This window comes from Anas platyrhynchos, chromosome 4 (genome assembly GCF_047663525.1).
Source record: "Anas platyrhynchos isolate ZD024472 breed Pekin duck chromosome 4, IASCAAS_PekinDuck_T2T, whole genome shotgun sequence".
Lineage (NCBI taxonomy): Eukaryota > Metazoa > Chordata > Aves > Anseriformes > Anatidae > Anas > Anas platyrhynchos.
This window is the reverse complement of record NC_092590.1, coordinates 76,598,234-76,620,434: the sequence shown is the minus strand read 5'-3', so window position 1 is coordinate 76,620,434 and position 22,201 is coordinate 76,598,234. Positions and strand designations below refer to the sequence as shown.

Genomic DNA, 22,201 nt, shown 5'->3' with positions numbered 1-22,201 from the left:
GAAAGTCCTTGTCCCAGCAGCTGCTCGTAAAGTAAATGAGGAGTATAGGAGATGTATGGAGGAATGGGGATTTGGGGAGGACTAGGGGGAGAGGAGTGTTAGCAAAGAGGATCCCAGGTGTTGGCTTGAGGACTTCCCTGTGGCAATCAGGAGCAGGGGACACTTGTGTGGGGGTCCTTCTGGGCATGAAGAGCACATGGTGTCTAACATGTGAAGGCACCTCGGAGCCTCGTCCTGCCACAGACCTGTCCATGAGTCCACCTGGGCACGAGGGCACAGAAAGGATGTGGCCAAGGGGACAGCAGGGATGGGGAAGGGGGAAGAAAGTGTGAAAGAGAGAAGAAGCTGGGGCAGAGGGTGACATGGGATGGCTGTGGTGTTGCTCTGTCAGCAGATGGCTGAGCTGACCTTTGTGTGCTAGTCCAGGCCAGGGGCATGCTTTAGAAACAAGATAGTAATCTTGATTTTATTAAAGCCCCAAACCTCTCAGCAAATATGTTTGCATGATGAATGCATATTAATATAAATAAAAATAATAATAAAAACATATTTTATCTATAAATTCAAGTTACATTGCCATTTTCCCAGTAGCTTTTTAGCTTTATTAAGTGAACACAAAGACCTCTCAGGCTTCCACCCTTTAATTTAGCACAAGTAAATACAAACAAATACAAATACATGGCATGAAAATGACTGGCAGAGGCTCAGGCTAAAATTAAACACCACAAACTGGGTTCTGCTCCTCAGCTTTGCCTTCAGGAAAGAATAACCAGAATTGCTTTGGCAGCTAATTTGTGACAGAAAAAAAAAAACACATAAAAATCTCTGGGTTCAATACGCGTGTGTTTATTATTATTTTTGAATGTCACCTAAAATATTAGAGAATGAGGAATAAACATTGGGCTCATTTATTTCTGTGGTATTAATCAGGTTCACAGCCTGCTCCTGGAAAATAAGTTCTCTTGCATTGATATCTTCAGTCACCAGCTTTGCTTGTTTCTTGCCATTTAGGTCCCATTTCGTGGGCTGTTTTTCCTTTGGTTTTCTTTATATTTAAACTCCATACCTATGACAAAAGTCAATATTTAAGCAGTGAAAGTTGAGCTTGTACTTAGATAAAAGCACATGGAAGTCTCGTCTCCATGAAATGATTGCAAAGCAAAGGGGGTGGAGGAAAAGAAATCAATGCATCATTCCTTTCCCAGTTTTTAATACCAAAACAAGTGGCAATGTCTAATGGAGGCTTGTTCCCATGGCCTCTCTCAGCATGAGTAAGGGCATTCACTAGCAATCTGGGAACAAATTCTGACATCTTTCCTCCCACCAAAATAAAGGCACCATCCTGTTTTACATCTTCGGAGAAATCTGGCCCAACGTGCCAATGTGCTGTCCAGCTGGCTTTCTCCTTCATCCAGCACAAACAAAACCCCTCATGGCAGAGGTTTGTCTTGCCAGTTCTGGTGGCACGCAACACCAGCCAGCCCAGGCTCTGCTTGCTCATGGAGTGCCTCTTCTCCTGTCATAGCTGTTTTGGGAACTTTGGAGCTATTTGGGGGTGTGAAAAGGCTGGGCTGAGCCTGGCCACATCTGTGCTTCAAAATCTCAAAATATTTGAGTTTGTAGCATGGGTAAATGGAGTCAGAGAGAGTTACATCTCTCCTGTATGCTTCTTTTCTTCCTTTTGTTAAAATGTAACCCATCATGAAGTGGAGACCTATGGCAGCAAGAGGAAGATGCCTCCTAATCCCTGTGCCAACACCCCGTTGATCAGTTCAACCTGCCCTGGCCCCACATGAAAGGTAAGAAACACATTTCTGGGGCTTTTTGCTTACGTGGCTCATCTTTGCTCCTGCCAATCCCCCAGTCAAACCAAAGAAGAGTGTTCCCATGAGTGATGCCAACCCAACAGTTTCCAAACCTGGGAATATCATCTTCAATAAGGAGATCACACCTGTACAAACACAGAAAGTTATTAAAAGAAGAGCATAATATCCCTAGCTGCTGGTCAAAATATTACAACTTGGTGCAACCTACAGAGTTAAACGTGGTGATGAATTTCACAACAGGCATAGCAATGGGCATGTAAAAGCATTATTCAGATGTTTGCTTTTCACATGGCACGTGTACAATAGGCTTGGTCTCTCCCCTCCGGCTCTAAAGCTACGGCATGACTGCATTCTGATTTAGAGGCCAGAAGGGAACATTGCCTTTATCTTGGCTAGCAGAAGGGAGAAAACACTGCTGATAGCTCTGTCGTCTGGAGGTGAACTAGGTCAGAGTAGCCCCATTAAGAGAGGTTTTGCTAAAGGAATAACCTTAGTGACCTGGCTGGGCTATTTGGATGGCAGCATTGGTTTCTTATTAGTTGTTTCCAAGTGTTTCTGTGGTCTTTGTTGCTGCAGTCAGGGATCTTGGCTTCCCAGGACAGGGTTTTCTGCTACCAGGCAGAGCTGGGGAGAAGAATGGGTAGTGCTAAATAGAAATATGCCTGGTACTCCAAAGCTTGAAATAGTGACTGCTTCAGGAGCTAGTGACCATTTCCATTACATAGTGACCAATATCCATTACCAGGTGAATGCCCATCCAAGACTATAACACGTGTGTTACAACTTAAGAGATGCCTTGAATCAGGTTTCCCTGTGGTTAACTGTATGGGTATCTCTTCAGATGGGAAATGGCATTGAGCTGCAGTCCCCAAACTTCTTCACTTGTGGTTTTGCTATGGCTATGATTCTTATTTCTGCAAGTGAATTTACATCAGGTTTTGAAACCACATGCACATGGTATAACTTTACCCATAAGTGTGACGCCTGGCTGCTCTTGAAATGGGGACATAGTTGTCTCCTCTTCCTCCACATTGCTACTAGGTGCTTTAGACACACTGTCAGGGGGACTTTTTACCTTGGTATTTCTGATGATGAAATTTTCAGGAAACCACTTGATAATTGTAGCATATTCTCTATTTTCTGATTTCCCAGGGTGAAGGGTGAGAAATCCAAACCCCAAAGGTGTGATCAAATCTCTTTTCCCACAGCAAAGAACTATCTCTATTTCCTGAGCATCTCCTTCATATCATGCCTCCTAGTTGCGAGGAAGGGGTTAAAGAGAAAATTCAAAAGCATTTAACATATTATCCCCCCCATTAAAGACAAAGAAACAAGGGTATTAATCAAGATCCTCCTGGGAAAGGAGCCAAATTTTCTGTCTCCGCCGTTAGATTTTCTGGATCACTGCAGCCCCACACGAGCCAGGCTCAGTCACCTGCCCTCACAAGGCTGCAGGGTGCTAAGGCTGGGGGAGCTGAATTTCAGTCCATGGCCCATGTACCTCCTCGCTTTTTTCATTCTGCATTTCCTTGGAAGTCAGACAGACCTTGCACATCCCATGCCAGCAACATGCCAGGTGTCAACACAAAATTCTCAGGGCACTTGATAGGATTGTGCTTTCTTTTCATGGGGTCTGCATGTATTACTACCTCTCAGAAGAATTCCAGGTCTGACATGCTAGTCAGGACAGTCTCCCAGCAGATAATATCAGAATCAATCTTTCTGATCTTGGCTGTTAGGGATCTTGAAATCTAATGAGTCAATCAGACCGAAGACATGACTCCCAAAGACTCATGGAAATTACTGTGGAGAAGACAATGAATAATCTTCTTGCGTCAGCTAGCTAAAGAGCTAAATCAGGTCAAGGAAGATCAGTCATTATTAAAACCATCATCATTATTTTTAGTAGGGACTAGAATATAAATATACAGAGAGGAAAAGAAGAAAAATACACTTCCAGAAAAGTGTGTATTATAAGCAGCTTGACAGTCAGCGGGAGAAAATGGTACAGATTAGAGGCAGCAATCTGGAAAGTGAGGCAGAGAGAAATTAGTAAGGCCACATTAAAAACTGGTAGGAACTCAAAGTAGAATTTTTCAGCTCTGTTCCAGGAAGGAAATAGGATTTACTGTTTGCCGTGCAGTGTTTGGATAAAGACTTGTCCATAAAATCCAAAAAAGAGGTCCTTGCTGTAAAAAAATATATTGCAACATTGCTAGATGGGGGAAGCCTGGAACAGTTTTAAAGTTTGCATCTGTTTCCAGCTTCTGGTTTGGAGCAGTGGCTGATTGCATGCCATGATGCAGGAGCAAAAAGGAAAGTGCAGTAATGTAATACAGATGTTTAAGCAGTGAGTGAATCCTTGGTTTTGACAGCAGTTCTCTGGTATTCAGGAAATGACTGTGGTTAGAGATTAGTGCTTTCTACTGCTCCTCTTTCCTTCCAGGATGAAGGAAAATAAAAATGAAAAATGAATGCAAAAGTTATCGAAAGCTGAGAGGCGGTTTTAGAGTTTGTTTTTTCCCCCATGTCTAAAACCATGCTTGCTGGAGAAAGTGAGAGAAGCAAATGTTTGCCTTAGGTTATATTTGTTTATGCAAAATATAACCACCAATTGCTAGAGACAACAAAGTCCAGACATCAGGTTCTCACCATCCAGGGTGCCTCCTAAATCCAAATAATTCCATGTAATGGGAGCACCTTAGCACAGCAGGGTCAGGAGAAAGGGTGAATATAAGCAAAATTAGCATGATTTTTTTGCTGAATGCTAGGAAAATAATTTGTCTAGGAGTGCTATTAGCATCCACTCTGGTTGATTTCAGACTTTCCTTCAACACAGTGAGTCTGCTGCTGAAAGAGAGATCAAGATAGTCACTGACAAATGAAGGAAAAAAGTCATTACTGAATATCATTTCAGGTTTGATACAGGATTGGGTCTGTGTCCGTGCACAGCTGGTTTAAAAGACTTTAGGTGCAGAATTTGGTGATGGGAAACAGCAAGTGCAACAGGACAGCAGGAAGTTACGAAACTATGGCTGTAATCTCTGCCAGATCTACCCACCATACTGTTGCTGGCTCTATTTCAGCAGAGTATGTCTGAAATAGCAGCCATTCCAAGAAGTCTAAGATTTGTCAGGCAACCAAGCAACATGTATGATCAAAAAAATAAAAAAACAGAAAATTGATCACAATTAAATATGACTTCCGCAACCGTATAATGATAACCGTATAATAATAATTGGTAAATGGAGCCAAGTCCAGTTGGTAAATGGAGCCAAGTCCAGTTGGAGGCCAGTCACTAGTGGCGTCCCCCAGGGCTCGGTGCTGGGGCCGGTCCTCTTTAACATCTTCATCAATGATCTGGATGAGGGCATTGAGTGCACCCTCAGTAAGTTCGCAGATGACACCAAGCTAGGTGCGTGTGTCGATCTGCTCGAGGGTAGGAAGGCTCTGCAGGAGGATCTGGATAGGCTGCACCGATGGGCTGAGGTCAACTGTATGAAGTTCAACAAGGCCAAGTGCCGGGTCCTGCACCTGGGGCGCAATAACCCCAAGCAGAACTACAGGCTGGGAGAGGAATGGTTGGAGAGCTGCCAGGCAGAGAAGGACCTGGGAGTGATGGTGGACAGTCGGCTGAATATGAGCCAGCAGTGTGCTCAGGTGGCCAAGAAGGCCAACGGCATCCTGGCTTGTATCAGAAACAGCGTGACCAGCAGGGCTAGGGAGGTGATCGTCCCCCTGTACTCGGCTCTGGTGAGGCCGCACCTCGAGTACTGTGTTCAGTTTTGGGCCCCTCGCTACAAGAAGGACATCGAGGTGCTTGAGCGGGTCCAAAGAAGGGCGACGAAGCTGGTGAGGGGCCTGGAGAGCAAGTCCTATGAGGAGCGGCTGAAGGAGCTGGGCTTGTTCAGCCTAGAGAAGAGGAGGCTCAGGGGTGACCTTATTGCTATGTATAAGTACATTAAAGGAGGCTGTAGAGAGGTGGGGGTTGGCCTGTTCTCCCATGTGCCTGGTGACAGGACGAGGGGGAATGGGCTAAAGTTGCGCCAGGGGAGTTTTAGGTTAGATGTTAGGAAGAATTTCTTTACTGAAAGGGTTGTGAGGCACTGGAACGGGCTGCCCAGGGAGGTGGTGGAGTCACCATCCCTGGAAGTCTTCAAAAGACGTTTAGATGTAGAGCTTAGGGATATGGTTTAGTGGGGACTGTTAGTGTTAGAGGTTGGACTCGATGATCTTGAGGTCTCTTCCAACCTAGAAATTCTGTGATTCTGTGATTCTGTATTTTCAGAACAACAATGTAAGATGTCTTTGTGTAATGGTGGCCCACCTCTCATCTCTTCCTGTTTTATGATCCAGCTGGGTGCAGTCCTGTGCTAGTGAGAAATTCTGGATTTTCCTGCCCTTGATGATGATGGCTGTGGCACAACTGCCAGATTACAAGAACTGAGTATGGATCTCCTCTTGGCTGCAGATTAACTGTTAAGGTAAAACACTGCACAAGTTGCCAAGAAATGAGCTAGATGAAAGAAAAAGAGCTGTTAATGGTATCAGACATAGAGATGTCACCACATCTCTGATTGCTAGAGGCTAGGAGAGCATATAAGTGCAGTTCTACTTGCTCTGCTCTTAAACTCTTTCCTAGGCAGCTGGCTGCTCTCAGGGCAAGGACTTTAGACCTTTTTCTTGTCCCAACAAGGCCACTCTTCATGTTTACACTGGACAAAGAGGAGGAATAAATGAGGCAACTGCATAGGGAGATCTACTAACCTCTTCCCTCAGGGATTTCACATGAAAATAGAACTGAGAAATAATTGAAGAGAAACCAGAGATGCATCAGCTTGCTGTGGGCCAGGCAGCAGGACACTGGTAACACTTAGATTAGACTTCTGGTCTCCTGAGTTTCCAACAGGATTTGCATAGAAATGGCAGAATGAAACTTAAAATATATGAAACCTATAAAGGTGCTGATGACATGATATAGAGTGAAATATTATTCTTTGTTTCCACACTCTAATATACATACATATATATTGAATATTTCCTTATGTATTGTCTAACTCTTTAAAAGTAACAAGCTGAATTCAGATTTTAAAAAAGTCTCCTTGACTTCATGGAGGTAAAACTGATTTTTTTTGGTCTTACAGCATGTGGGAAGAGACGAAGCTGTATGTGGTGAGAATAATGCAATACATTCAGCTGTAGCAATACTTCAGGTGTCAGCTTCAGGGACTGCAGGAAATTATTTCTGTTCACACTAGGCACCCAAAAAGCAATGAACTCCTGGGGTTCTGATAGATACTTCCATAAATACCTATCTGTGATTGCTATAAATCAGCCCAAGGCTCAATAGGGTGAAACAAGAAGTATCACAGAAGTTAGCAGTGGAAAAGAAAATGTAGAACATTATGACATAAATCTTTGAATATTCATATTTTCCCACGTCTTGAACACCATGTAGAAGTTCAGGATGCTTATTTCAAAGTTGATATAGGAGAAGTGCAGAGCAGAGCAATAAATTCATGCAGCTGTTAGGAACATTTTCTCCGTGAAGTCTGATCAAGTAGGTTAGGAGTCCTCAGTCTGGGAAGGAAGTGTTTAAAGGTGGGGATAAAAATCTGTTGGAATGGAGAAGGTGAAGAAGGACCAACTAACTGTTCCTTGTCTCTTCCAAACTAAGAACTTTAATGAGACTAATGTATGTCTGCTTAAAAGAAGTCAAGGAAGTGTCCATTTATGTAACAGGCTTTCTTGTCAGAGGATGTTGTGGCACAGAAAGTGGTTCCAGTGGGGAATCTGCACAAATATGTGAAGAAGATCTATTGGGGCTTACTAAATGAGCAAATTGCATCAGATTCAGTAACTCCTCTGAGCTGGAAGTAACAGTAGGCGGTAGGTATGGTCAAGGGAAGTGTCATGTTTTTGTGCCATATTCTGTCTCTCCCTAGCTCTGCACAAGTCTGACAGAGAAACATGTGTTACTTTGACAATTTTAAAGCCAGATCAGGGATCATCTCCATTAGAGTCCTTCCCAATCAAAAGAACACCTTTGATTCCTCTCTGTCCTGCTGGAGACCAATGTTGTCACTCTCAGCTTTGCCCTGTTAGGGCTGATGTGCCTCATTAACCTCATCCCCTGATCCACCCCAAAGCAAGAGTATTGAGTTCTGTGTCCCAAGGCTGAGGGTGCTAGTACAGGTAAGAAGGGAGCTGGACCTACCATTGTACTGGTGCCACTATAGATTCAGTAGGTGCTCAGCTCTACATGCTCAGCTGTGGGAAGTGGGGAGGATCTTGGACACTCTGCTAGGAAGCTGCTTTCAGGTTCTGGCACAAGACTAAGACAAAAGGTCTACAGTTTTTGTCTGAAATCTGCCATGATCACCTTCCCTTTTCTGGCTGTAAGTGTTGTATTTTCCCAGAAAGGCTGTTTCAGAATCACCAGATTGGTTAATGAACTGGAACAGTTTCATCAGAGATGAACCCAAGCTGGAATTCAGCCAAGAAACATAAATGGTTCAAGTACCTGATTAGTATATGAGCTTAAGCCAATTTGCAAGCAAAAACAAGGTCTGTGGGATTTAAGTCAATTCTTATTGTGGTCATCATCTCAGGACATAAAATGTAAGAGAGATGAATCTCCACGCGGTTGGCAAAGATTAGTAAATGTGTTGTTTCCTTCTCATATGATACACTTAATTCCTAAGTATCTGCAGGATGGCTTGAGTGGATTTTTTAGTGCTGGCTGTCCCAAAGCAATACTACATCCTTCAAAACAATGTACTCAAAGCAATGTGTTCCTATTAAAAAAAATACTAAGCTGAGAAATTTGCTTAATTGAAGCTTTTCTTCTGAAAGGAGGTCAGCTCCACAGTAGCAAATCACAAAGCAGGGCACAACAGGCAAGGCCTGAGCAGAACGTGATGCATATTCAGGTTTCTGGGACATTCATCCAAATTTTGTTGAACAAGCTGACCAGCTCAATACTTGCTGATCTACTTTGTATATTTGTACTGCATTCTTGCCTCTAATTCTTGACCATCATGATTGCAAGTCATAATAAATACCCCACTCAGATTACATTTTTTAGCCAGATGCCTTCAAATCAAGGAGAGTTGAGCCATGACGAAGGTATCATGTTGTTCCGGGTGTTGCTCACCTAACAAATTCATAATGTTGCAAGATTTGACAAAATGCCAGGCAGCAACACTTTCTCTAACAGAAAGTAAATTGGAAGTTTCAAAATGAGATCTACATTTAAGGTAAATTACGTCATATTACAGAGTAATTAGTGATTGCATACAGATGAAGAAAAGTTATGTCCAAGATATGCAAAAGGTCAACAACATCCATGAAATGAAAATCCTGGCTAACATTTTCACTCTTCTGATGCAATGAACTTCCCTTGAACTGGACAAAGTTCATCTTATTCATGGCAAAACGCTGCTGGTGAGGCTGTTGAGCTAAGGATCACCACCTTTTTTTTCCCATGATCCTGACATTTTTAAACATAAGTGTATGGTAATATGACTAATACAAACTGTGTATGTAGTAAAAAAGCAAAGGTCAGGAAAAGACTCCATACACACACTGGAGTGGTAAAGATAAGAAGAGTACTGATCAGGCAAATAATGCGTGCAAGTCACACAGCTTAGTGCATTACCAAGAGTGGCTCAGACATGCTGGCTGTGAGCATGATATAGATGAGCATGCAGAACATAAAAAGAAACAGACGAGATAACCCATGCAATCAGTAATGTTCACCTTTTAAACCTATCAAAACAGCCAGATCTAACTAATTTTTCTTTTATTGTTCCTCTGTCAGTTGAACACAGAGCTTTAAATTAAAAGAAGCTAAGTGTGAGAAAGTTTCTAATTGAAGCATTAAAAGAAATTTTCTAGAGGATATTAAAATGCCCTAGAATCAGCTGCTAGAGGAAATACAATACAAAGAGCTTCAAGCAGCAATTAAGCAGAAAGATAAACCACAATCCAGCCAATAAACTGGGGAAAAGCTCTTCCCCATGGAACTTGGCTACAGTCTCTGTAAAAATGTGTATCCCAGGGAGCTGGAACAGTCTTCGGGTTTCCTATAAAGCTGGGATGAGAATCACCCCAACAAACACTCCAGCGACAGCAGAGAGTTGTGGAAAACAGCCTTTCCTGCTGTGTGCACCAGTTGGCTTTATTTGATGTTTGATTTGGTTTTAGTGTTTATGAGAGATGCCAGAACTGATATGCTTGTAGAAATGTCTCTTGTGTAGCAACAATTCACTCCTTTGCTAAACAGTGATTATATCTTGGTCATGTGCCACAGCCGCCTTCCAGCTCTCAGTGTGAAAGATTCACGTTTCATTTCTGAATCCATTTCTGGAAAATTAACAGAATTAGTCACAGTGATACACATCAGTGGCAACTAAGGGATGTGAGTAAGGAATTCCTTGACCCAGATGTTTCTGGAGACAAAATAGTACAGCAGGGTATATAAAGCACCTAGAAAGTTCCAGATGTTAATAAGCATAATAACGTAGTATGCAATTACACAAAATAACCAAATATAAAAAGAGATGTTATGAGTTTTTAACATAATAGATAGGAACTAACTGAGAAGACAGAGACAGAGGACAGCTTGGATGAAACTGAAATATTGTGGAGAGGTCTTAGGAAAAGAAGTAGCAATATAAGAGTCTTCAGGAAAATACTTCTCATCAAATGGAAGTAGATAAGACCCAGGATAGAACAGTTCTGGAGAACTGGCAAAGCCTTAAGAAATTTCTGATGAAGGAAAACATATAGATTATCCCAACGTGAATGATATGAAAGTTGTAGGAAAGTTGCTTGGCCAGGCAGACCTTTAGGGATGCCAGAAAATAAAGCATACAGGGTCTGGAAGCTTCATCAAAGCACTAGAGACAGCTTTAACAGACAAACACATAGGGACAAAAAATAGACAGTCAGAGTAACAAAATGCATCAGAAAAATATAAGAAGAGTGAGGTGAGTGTCCATGATATAGTTCCTCATCTCAAGAGGAAGATGGTAGCCATAAAAAAATAGAGATTTTTAATGCCTTTTTTTTTTTTTCAGATGTTAGGGTTTTGGCACAATTAAATTGACTGACACAGCAGTAAGAAGTCAGGCTGTACTGAGAGAAGAAAAAAAAAGATGCATCATTGATTCAAATGGTCTGGGTTTGATAACATTCACATGTATTTGATAAGAAAAGCACACTGATATGGTGTTGATCGTTGAGAAAATATGACTGAGGGGATAGAAAAAGGTAAGCACAGTGCCAGTCCTTGGAAAGAGGGATGGGCTACTACACTGAGTTAGCATCATCTCGGATTCCAGAATAATGTTGAAATGTCGAAATAAATATTCAGCTTGGAAGTGTCAAGAAGACAACATAAGGATGAATAACAGCCAAAACACCCTTTTAAAAAAGAATTATCTGTGCTGAGGAATTTATTTATTTATTTATTTTGACAAGCTAATAGGTCTAGAATATAGGAGAGATACCATAGACATCAAATATCATGACATAAGGCCTGAAAATTATTTCACAAGGTAGTCTCCTAAGCAATTTTGGTAAACAAGGATTAGATAATGGTGCTATTTATTGTGCTGGCATTTCAGTGGAAAATAGTGAAGCATTAATAACTATTCTCTGAGAAGTACCAGACTGGATGATGTATTAAGAAACAGAAGCAGAAGTCTGAGGTCGGACAGGTACCAGTCAACATTTTTTTTTATGACTTCAAGATGTTACAGACTGACGGCATTTGCAATCCATATCAACAAGAAGCAGAAGGCTACCAGCATATGAGAGGACAATGGTGAAATTCAAAACTGTCTTGAAAATTTGAAAAAATGTCTGGAAAAACCAAGTCCAATTCAATAAAGCTAAATGTAGAATTTTAGCTCTACGTAGGAATCTGTGATACAGAAGAGTGGATGAGTGGCAGCAGAAGAGAAACTAGGGCCACAGCAGATGTGCAATGAACACTTGTCAGGAATTTACACTGTTGTGGAAAAGGAAACTGCCCTATGGAGATGGGAATGCATGAGGGCACAATCTATAAGACACCATAAGTCAGTAAGTAGCTCTTATGTACAGCTTCAGAACGATAACTCAGTTTATCTTCTGGGTCCAGTTTTTGGTACCACAGTTTGAAAAAGATGTAGACCCCATAAAGGAGTTCATTAAAGAACAGTGCAAAAAATCAGAGGAAACATGACCTGTAAGGGAAGTAGAATGAAATAGTTGTTCATCTTGTTGAAGATGAAACCTACTCTTGGTTTAAACTTGATTTAAGACTGACAAAGGCAAAAGCACTAGAAAAGAGATGAATTAAAGGATGCCCCAGCTGCCCTTACAAGACAGATCAGATCCTTGGATACTTTAAAGGGACCTGCAGGAAGCCTATTCTCCATATTATTACATCTCCATGATCCCCCTCTGCCCAACAATCCTCTCTGTACATGCTAAGATATTTTATACTGGGGTTGTGTCTCTCCAGTCTGCTCTCCCTGGCTGCACCTCAAGAGAGATGATGGAAAGGTTGTCTAATGATATGATCACTGCTAACACTGGTTTTGACGCAGAAATCCTGGTAATTCTGGTCATGAGAAAGCTTGTGGCTTGTGATGAGCTCTACTACTAATTCAGAAAGGACATGGCATAGGATTATTGATGGCAGTTGGTGAAAGAAGGGCTATCTTTAGATCCGTTGGTTGATGAGGTGGTCCCCAAATTCTGGATAGTCCAACATGTCTGTCAAGGAGGCCACAAATACGTCAAGGTGAACGGGAATTTAAAAGTCAGGTACCATGCCTCACTCATAGGACTACATTCCTTAGGTCCCAGTCCTTTTACCAGGAATGAAGGAGTCTGGCCAGTGTACTGATATTGGCCCTTGTGGGAAATGGAGTTCTGTTGGAATTTCATTTTCTGTTGGAAGGGACCTACAGAGACCACCTTGTCTGACACCCTGCTCATAACAGGTTTAGATCAGATTAGATCAGGTTGCTCAGGACCATGCCCAGCTGACTCTTCTACACCTCCAAGGATCTCTATCCTTGTTGCTTTTGTTAACGGTACTTCTGCATTTTCAGGATAAAAGCCCATTTCCTGGAGAGACTGAAAGGATGAAACTGAAAGTAGTTTCAATCCTATGATAAACCCCAAAGACAAAAATCAGGTGTTAGAAGATGAAGATGCAGAAAAGAATGAATTACAAGTGTAAAATACTTTAAGTGTAGAACAAAAAGTGTTGGGAGTGAAGAGGGAAAGAGTTAATTCATCTTTTCTATGGATCACAGTATGTACAGACAAACAGATAATGGGGTGCTAATGTCCCAGGGTCTATAATATTTGGATTGGCATGAACAGCATAATAAGTCAGATATAGTTAGAGCTTGTTCCTACATGTCCAGACAACACGGTAAAAATTTAGAAATTTAAGGAGGGGTGAATCCTGCCAGCGCTTACTCAGACATGTTAAACTGTTGAGTTCAACACCGCTACTTTGGTGAAGAAAAGTTTTCAAGACAGTGTGCCAGGCATGTCCCTTAAAGAGATTAGTTTGTAGTCTTTGGTCAACAGTCTTTTGAAAGCATATCCGATTCCCAGGCCCTTTGGAAACCTTACCTGGCAGTAATTTCATTTGTATTTACAAATGCTATAAATTATAGGTGCCACATGGACTGATATCTGCAAAAAAGGCTGTTATTTTTCAGATTCTATGGTTAGGAATAACAAGTCCTCTTGCAGGCCAAAAAGCATGATTTCCCATTTGGAAGAATTTAAAGAATTAATTATTTGGCAGAACAAATGTACTTGTAAAATTAAGCATCAGAACACATTTTGCCCTTTGATTCCCTCTAACATTCTCAGATAAACCAACTTACCCCAGATACACAAATCATATACATCAGATGTCTAGCAAGGAAAAAGGAATGTTATGAATAAATGAATAAAAACTCTGGATTTTGAGAGTAAATAACCTGAGTTGCCTAAAATCTTTTGTTCCACAGATAATTGAAAAACGTTTGAGGTGATTTTTTTCCTTGTTTTTGTACATGTTTTTCCATGGTTATCAAAGACTTTGTGTCTGGAGTATGTGAGAGCTGTTCAAGGTCAGTTTGTCAAAAATGGAGTACATACATCCATTTCTAATCCAGGGATCCAGAAAATATCGTAATAACATGGTAGAGCCTGAATTCATTCATTCCTGCTTTCCACCACCACATATAAAATCCTAGCAAGGAGGATTAATGTACATACTTAAATATATATTTATATAAATGCATTTTAAAAGTTATTTTTGCTATGGTCTTGTTTACAATAGATTGCATCAAGCAAAATAATTTCTTGCGTAATCTGGGAAAAATGGGCAGACGAACAACTGGAAGTCATTGAAGCCAAGAACTCTGGCATCCACATCTTTTTTTTGAAACACTAAAGATTCCTAAGGTAAAAAAAAACAGTTCATTTATGGGACAAGTGACCTGTCTTCCAGGAGGGAAAGTCACAGAGGATAGTGGAGAAAAGACTTCCAATGACAGTGATGAAAACACGTATCTCAGACCATTTGTTTTGTGATCTATCTCTAACCTAGATAATGCTGCAGGTGACATGCTGCCTTTAGCCTTTATTTATGAAGTAATTGTTTGAACTGGGTATTTTCAATATTGGACAGCCCAAAATAATGACTATGTGTAGGTGTAGTTTGGTATCCAACAGTACCCAAAGGGATTTCTCACAGCTCATACTAATCACAAAGGTTAATAAGGTAATGATAAATGAATTAGGTGCTAATAGCGTGTGCACTGTGACTACAGGTTTGTAATTCTGGATTTGTTTTGCATGATCACCCAACACAAACCAAGCTGCATTGACATTGACATTGAAGGAACTTGCAATAGAGCCAGGAATAACCAGATGACTGTGTGGCTGCATCAAAACACTTCTGTTCACTGAAATGTCTTCCAGACAAGGGTCACTCTGAAACGCTTTGCAGCATTAAAGCCAGAGCAAACAAGAAAGTGAAGCACAGCTTCCCCTGAGAGTTTTATGCTCTACCCCATAGCTGGGCATAAAGGGCATTTTTAGTGCTGGTCACAGAAGATATAATCTTAGTAGACTGCTGAATATAGAAAGTGATAGGTGGTGAAAAGGTGAAAAAAAAGGTGAAAAGCGAAAGGTTGTGATGGGGAAGGTGAAGACAAGGAAAAAGTAAAACATGACAATCTAGGTTTCTGTGCTGGCAATGAGGCTTCTAAGAAAAAGACAAGTTAAAATCAACTCTCTGAAAGCATCAGAAAGCCTTAGTACCTCTTAGACAAAGTTTGGATAGAAAGTGGCAGGGAAGTATGAAAAACAAATACTGGAGAACTTAATTGTGTGGTTGCAGTGGTTAAGGAAATGGGGAGGAGGAGGAGGAGATGAGGCCAACTACTTTCCTGATGAAGAAAAAGGTGAGGTCAACCATACAGTCTCCTACATCTGACCTCTTCTTATTTTTACACAATGTAGAATTTTTTTGTCAGAAAAAAAATATAAGAAAAATCTTTGGACATGTAAAAGAAGTTGTACTGGTTATTTTTATAGGGAAGTTACAAGATGAACTCAGCAAATTGTGGGCAGTTAATAGCCTAGAAAGTTCAAAAACCATGTTTGATCCTACAGAAGCAGAAATTCTTGTGAGAGCAAGCTTCTTTCTTCAGTGTAATCTGCTTTACATTGCTGGTCCCCCTATGTTATAAATGAAATCATCATCTTTGTAAAAGATTAAAAATGAAAATGAAAAAATGAAATCAGTGCCTTTGTAAATATCAGTTTGTGTGACAGAAAACTTAGATATGGTAAGAAAAGCACATCATTTGAATCATCCCATCGAGCTGCTGGAATGGGACCTGTGATGGTCAGCTCGTAGCCTTCCTGGAACATTTGAGTTGTGTTTTATGGACATGACCAGCAGAAACTACATCACTGTACAGAGCAGAACTTCCTGTGAACTGTCAGTGCACAAGATTATTCTTACAAATTCTCATCTGTCCATAAATTGGGGTCAGTAGCAATCTAAGCTGAGGCACAGGTCAGTAGCAATCTAAGCTGAGGCAAAGGCTCTTGCTCAGATGTCTCTGGCAATTTCTTATATGGCCACTAAACTTTGTTGCCACTGCCAATTACAAATTAAACACTATATTTAGCTTTTAAAAAACTTTGTTTTAAAAAAAGAAAGAATCAAAAGACAACAACAAAAAACAGCTCTGCAGAGAATGTCTGGATCTCTCAGAAACGGTGAGGTTTCATCCAGCATCTGGCACCTCAAGAGTAGTGCTAGCAGCATGCTGCTTGCCAGAGAGCAATTAATTCCTGTACTGATACAGTGCCTTTAGCACATATCAACACAAGGGATGTCAGCACCACTTATTTGTTTAGGTTTAACAAAATGGTATGACTTGGAGGGAGAACAGCCTTCCAGAGCAGACAGACTGGAGCAGGTAGCCACAAATCACTGAGATTTCACATTGTGGACTCACCTGCAATAAAGTTCTTCTGTGGTTCTGTATTTTACTCCATGGGCATGTAGTTTAATTTACCAAGCTGTAATCATGCCAATATTAATTATCCATAATGAGTCAGTAATGCAAAGTAAAGCCTGACCACCAGGGAGATATTAGAGGTGATGTATCTATTTTTATGTGCATATTAATCTGCTAACTTTGACTCCAAACAACATTGTTGGACTAAAAAGGCACTCATTATTAAAATCAGGGCTGAAACTCATAAGGCAGGAACGATACCTAATGATCTCATGTGGCAACTGTGACTTACAAATATTCATTACTAAAAACAGTGAAAGGCAATATTTCAAACTTTAATTATCAGGTAAACAGCATCAGGTTAACTTGTATTAATCTCATATTTGCTTGTTTTCTTGACCTGTGTGACTGGCACATGAATTTGTTAGCATTCGTCATTTATATCCATTTAACAAAGATGTCAAGATGAAAGAGTAACTGAGGTTCCAAGGTAGGCAGGGAATGAAATGATAACCACTATCTACTTAGCAGAGTGTATTTAAACTAAGCAAATAACTGTGAACACAGCCATGCAATGTTTTTCAATTATGTTCGACTATCCTGAAATTGCAGTCTTTCTCAGACTTGTGTGACATCAAGCACATGACTCTACTAGTACTGAAAACAGGGATATCATGTTAACGAGTAATTAAGCTAAGTAAACTATATATTTGCTGAGTTCGAGATATGTAAAGTTCCTCCATAGAAAAATAAGATAAGACTATAATCTAAAGTATTTTAGGAATCCTGTGGCAGCATGCTTAGTATAGTCTAAAGGGATAACCATATTTCTTTTTTGAGCATCCATTTCTGAGCAGATTTGAGGTAACCCTTGTGACTTTGCTTCCAAAGGAGAGCACTATGTCTAATTCATTGCAAAGTTGCCTGTGCCTTTTACAAAAAATCAAATAGCCTGAGCCTGGCACTTTGAAATTTGGGGTGTCTTTCATATTGAACCACGCATTTATGCCTATTAATGTAATATGAAATAGTGTCATTTCACAGAGGCTGATGAGCTGGAGCGTGGAGATTGTCACAGTCCAGTGGAGAACAACAGAGAACTTATAAGAGCACTTCAGTGTACAGCCAATAACTATTAAATAGTCAAATACATGGGAGCAATTTGCAGAAGAAACCACTCCATATGAAATGATGACAGTCTCAGCACACAGGAGGTGAAGCTCAAGATAGTTACAGCGTTAGGACCACTTACAAGGGCCAATGTCAAGGCTGAGATGCCTTTAAAAAAGCATCATCTGTTAATTGGCTCAAGATAGGAAAGCTTTAAGAGGGCACATGAGCAATGCAGAGCTACAACAAGCTGCCAGTCTACACAACAGTAATGGCATTATAACAAGAGCTTTGTTCAAAGACTTCAAAAGACTATGAGAAAAAAAGAGGTGAAGGGCTTGTGGCAAAAGCCACATGTCTAGGAAAAGAGTTGATAAAAGAGTTGATGACTTGTAGCTCTGCCTCCACCGATTCTTCAAGCAGCTCTTTAAGGAGCACACAATAGAAGGAGGTCAGTGGAAAGTGAAGCAACCTGCTTGGAGAAATTTTAGCACAGGTAGGAGTAGCACTATCTCTCATGAGCTCTTAGAGTGAAGAGAGAGCTAACCTGAAAATGAGAGTCCTACTAAATGATTGCAGAGTGGACAGGGAGAGACAGGGCTCTTGGTAAGCTTCCAGCTGGGAAGACATACATAGGGAGAAGTCTCATATTCTCCATATGGTGGAACCCATGGAAGGGAACACCATGACTAAGACTTATTTTCTTCTGTTCATGAGTTGTCTTCTTGTTGCTAATAAGTGCAGCAAACATTTCAATTAACTGTCATGAAGATGAGCTTGGAATAAATCAAGTTTTGGTCTCTGAGGTGTTCAAGAGTCAATATAAGAGCGTCCTGACTTTGTGCAGGCAGCCAATTTCATGGGTAGATGGATGTTGGTGAAAAGATGGGGTCACAACTCCAGTTTCAATTTATGAATATTCACAGCTTTCCAAGTATACCACTTTTTACCCCTCAAAGCCTGTGTTTCAGCAACCAGACAGAGGGATAAACACATAAATTATGGTGACCAAACTCTTATGCGAAGGGTCTCAGCTTCCTAATTACCTGGGTGTAGGTGAACTGAGTGTTTCTGAGAGCAATGTAGACTCTAGAAATGCCCTGAGACTTCCTATGTGTTTTAGAAATCCTTGGCACTGAAGGTGCAGGGATAAAAACCATCTTAGTCTAGCAGATACAGACACACCGAATTATGGTCATGTTGGTCCCTCTAGGTCAAGCCTGGAGGTTCCTGCATTTCAGGGGAATGCAACTTCTTTACATTCCATACATATGGAGAATACATTATGTGTCTCAGGCTCCAGCCCTGTCAACCAAAATGCTTTTGTCCCAGCAAAAGACCGCTTTTAAAGACAGCACAGCCCACAGCATTCACTTTGTTATTTTAAATTGTTTATGCATTCAACATCATGGAGCAGCTGAGCACCAGGACTTGGTATTCACACTGGAATCCATTTTGGAGAGGTTCACCCATGTAGCACTTACAGAGGAATTTCTTGGTCTCGGTCCAGAGCAGTTAGATTTGATCCAATTGCCTGGGCTGCAGAACAGCTCTGAGCAGACCCCTGAAGGGTCAATGACTGGTTGCATTAAATAGCTAGAAAAATGGCTATGTGCCACAAAGTGCTGAGCTGTAGTTAGTAGCTGTTATCCACCGGAAAATGAGACTAATTGTTCTGATAGGCTGATAATGATTATCCCTGAAATGGTTTCGATCCGTCAGTTGTCTAAAAGAGTAGACATGTATCCAAAGCTATTTGTCCCTTCCATCAGCCATCCAACCTAGAAATCGTGATTGTCCCTTCAGCAGCTTAACCTTTTCCAACAGAATGGGGAAATGGCCAGGCAACAGAAATGCCCCCGGCGGCACCTGAACTAAGCATAGGCTCAGAAAGTTGTTACATTAAATTATATTTGCATGCACAGTCATAACATTCTTTTATTATCCATTTGGGTGAGACTCTGAAATGGCAAAAAAAGGGCAAAACTGCAGGAAACCAATTTGAAAGCTGTGCTTCATTGTTCCAGAGAGAGCAGGTAATGAACTCAAGCAAGTCTGTGCTGGGATGTGTTCACATGATGAGATCTACACGCTCAGATTTCAGTTTTCTCATGGAAGTTAAAGTTCAGCATTTCCTGGCTGGTGAGAGCCTCCTTAATGCTGTTGATTAATGTAGAGAATTCTGGATGGATTTCTAAAGGAGAAAAAAACAAAAAAACAAAACAAAAAAACCCACAAAACACAAGTCAAGGATCTTAATTGCCTTAGTTGTAATGTCTCCACTGTTTTTTGGGACAGTGGCTGTATGATAGCTTCACAGCACATTATTTCTGATGACTAAATAATAACACCCCCCTAGACTAAGGTAGCTGAGCATGATGTGGAGCTTCCTGGGTTGACAATGGGGTCTAGAGGATGTAGTGGGATGGGAGACCCCAGACACGACTCCACGACCTGAGAGGTCTCTTCCTGCTCAGGGTTCCTATGAGAAAGTCCTGACCTCCCTTTCCCTCTTCACACACCATCCCCTTCCTCCTCCCAATCTGCACAAAAGAATTGCCCAAAATTCAGACCAGCCTGAGTCTACAATGGAAACTTGTCCTTACCAAGGACCTAGCTAAGCTGCATTTTGCTTTCTGCCTCCAGTACATCTCTCATTCAGTAGAAAAGTGGAGATAGATGACTTTTCACATACATTTCATATTCTCTTTCCCTAAAGACCCTTGTTTTATTTTTCTGAAAGTCAGAATAATTCTTGCCCCTATTTTTAAATAAATACATATGCCTATGAGCAAAGTCATGTATTGGGAGTTTTCAAGAGAAGTAGAATTTTTGGAGATGTATGAAAAAGCAGAGGAAGAGCAGGGGAAAAGCTAGAGATAGCATTTATGTGTTGTTTAAAATTGTTGCTGCCTTCTTTGCTCTCTTTCTTGCTGCCTGTGAGGAATATTTATCCACAGAGTGCTTTAAAACAGCTTGCTTTAGTAAACTGCTTTTTGCTGTTGATTTTTTTTTTTTTTAATTAGTAGATCTCAATTTTTTGCTTCATCAAAAATACGGTAAGGTTCTTTACCTCATTTAACAGTAGAACAACTGAGGTTCTTGCTGGTGAAGTGAATTGGCCCTGGTCATATATTTTCTGCCATTGTCAGTGCTGGAAAAACAACTGAGTCTTTTGTGCAATGCACTGCCCACCGTGCACCACCGTCTGAGAGAGCAGATATACCCCACAATCCCCACAGCACACCTTATAAATAAATGCTCTGTAACACATTGACATAAAAATGTTGATTTTCCATGCTGGAAATGCCCTTCTGGCATTCGGTGATAGCAATCCCATAGTCACATCCAAAACACCTATGCATCATCAGTGCCCTGTGGCGCAACGACCTCCACATCCTGCCAGGTTCTGCCCATGAGTGGGCACTGATCAGGGGGAGCTGCAGCCCTGAAATGGCAGAATTTGGGAAAGACAGCTTGAAAATTAGCTTTATGCATATGCACCGACCCCGGGGGAAGCGACCGCTTGCCTGAAGTAGTCACAATGAATGTTTCATGGACCATAAAGATTGTGAGGATCCATTGCAAATGTGTCCCATGAGTTCCTTTGCAGCACAAGGCAAACAGTATTTGTGGCATTCAATGTTAACTTCTTTTTGGCTCTAGAGAATTTTTATTTTATTTTATTTTATTTTATTTTATTTTATTTTATTTTATTTTATTTATTGTATTTTATATTATTTTTAATCTAATGTTGAGAGAGATAAGACCGGGTCTTTTCTGCTCATTTAATGCAGTGGCAATGCTTGCCCAAAGCTGCAGGACATGGAGATCAGAGTAAAGAAAATCAACCCACAATTTGGCACACAAAAAGTCACTACTTCATTTCAGAAATGTTAAGAAGCACTTAAAGCAGAGCATGGGGTACAACTCATCCCCATCTTAAATATGTTTTCATTAGCTTTAAAAATTCAGTTGTCAAGTTGTCACTTCTGTGCCTCCCCTTTTATCCAACTCCCCAGTATTGTCGATGGCTATAAATAGGGAGGGCATCTCTGACCACAGAGCACTATCAACACTCCCTGGTGCCTGTCAACAGCCTCTAAAAGATGCATTTTTATTTTTTTTTCCCTCCAGAAGAGACATTTGTTTTACTGGTGACTTGTGTTTTTCCCCTGCTTTTGTACGTGATAAGAGAATAAAGACCGTATATGGTTTTGATTATTATTATTATTATATTTTATTTTATTTTTCCCTTACTTCAGTGGTGTCTGGAAGCAGAAATGAGCAGAAATAAAACTTCAGGGCAAGTCCTGCTTTCTGCTGGTGTGTCTTTGATCCCAAATGACAAATGCATCCTTTGTGATTTTGCCTGGCCACCTTTTCACGACGGATGTCTCCGGGCCAAAGTTGGAGTTTACAAAAATCCCCTCACTGAAGAAGATGCCACAAGCAGAAGACATTTTCACTATAGATGCAATAACTGGCATCTGTGGGCAACAGGGTGCTCAGCACTGACTTATTGCCTTGGGGCTGGGAGTTTGTCCGGCTGCATGACTCTTACCTGACTGCCCAACTGCAGGACTCCTGGGCATTTGCCTCCCAGTTCAGCCCATGGCCTCTCCAAGCAGAGGGGAAATGGACAGAGAAAACAATGAAGGGAAGCCTTACAGCTCGGCATTGCAAAAAGCTAGACCAGTCTTTAGGGCAGTAACACAT

At 41.0% G+C, this 22,201-nt stretch overlaps 1 long non-coding RNA gene across 1 annotated transcript in view; it reads right to left on the bottom strand.

The window, feature by feature from the left end:
- Window positions 1-709: 709 nt before the first annotated feature.
- LOC140002351 (uncharacterized) overlaps window positions 710-22,201 on the bottom strand; it is a 154,179-nt gene continuing 132,687 nt past the window's right edge. The window contains exons 2-3 of the long non-coding RNA XR_011808732.1: window positions 1,833-1,951; window positions 710-1,066 (exon numbers count right to left, since the gene is read on the bottom strand). This is a non-coding gene — a long non-coding RNA (uncharacterized lncRNA). The remainder of the gene's footprint in view (window positions 1,067-1,832; window positions 1,952-22,201) is intronic.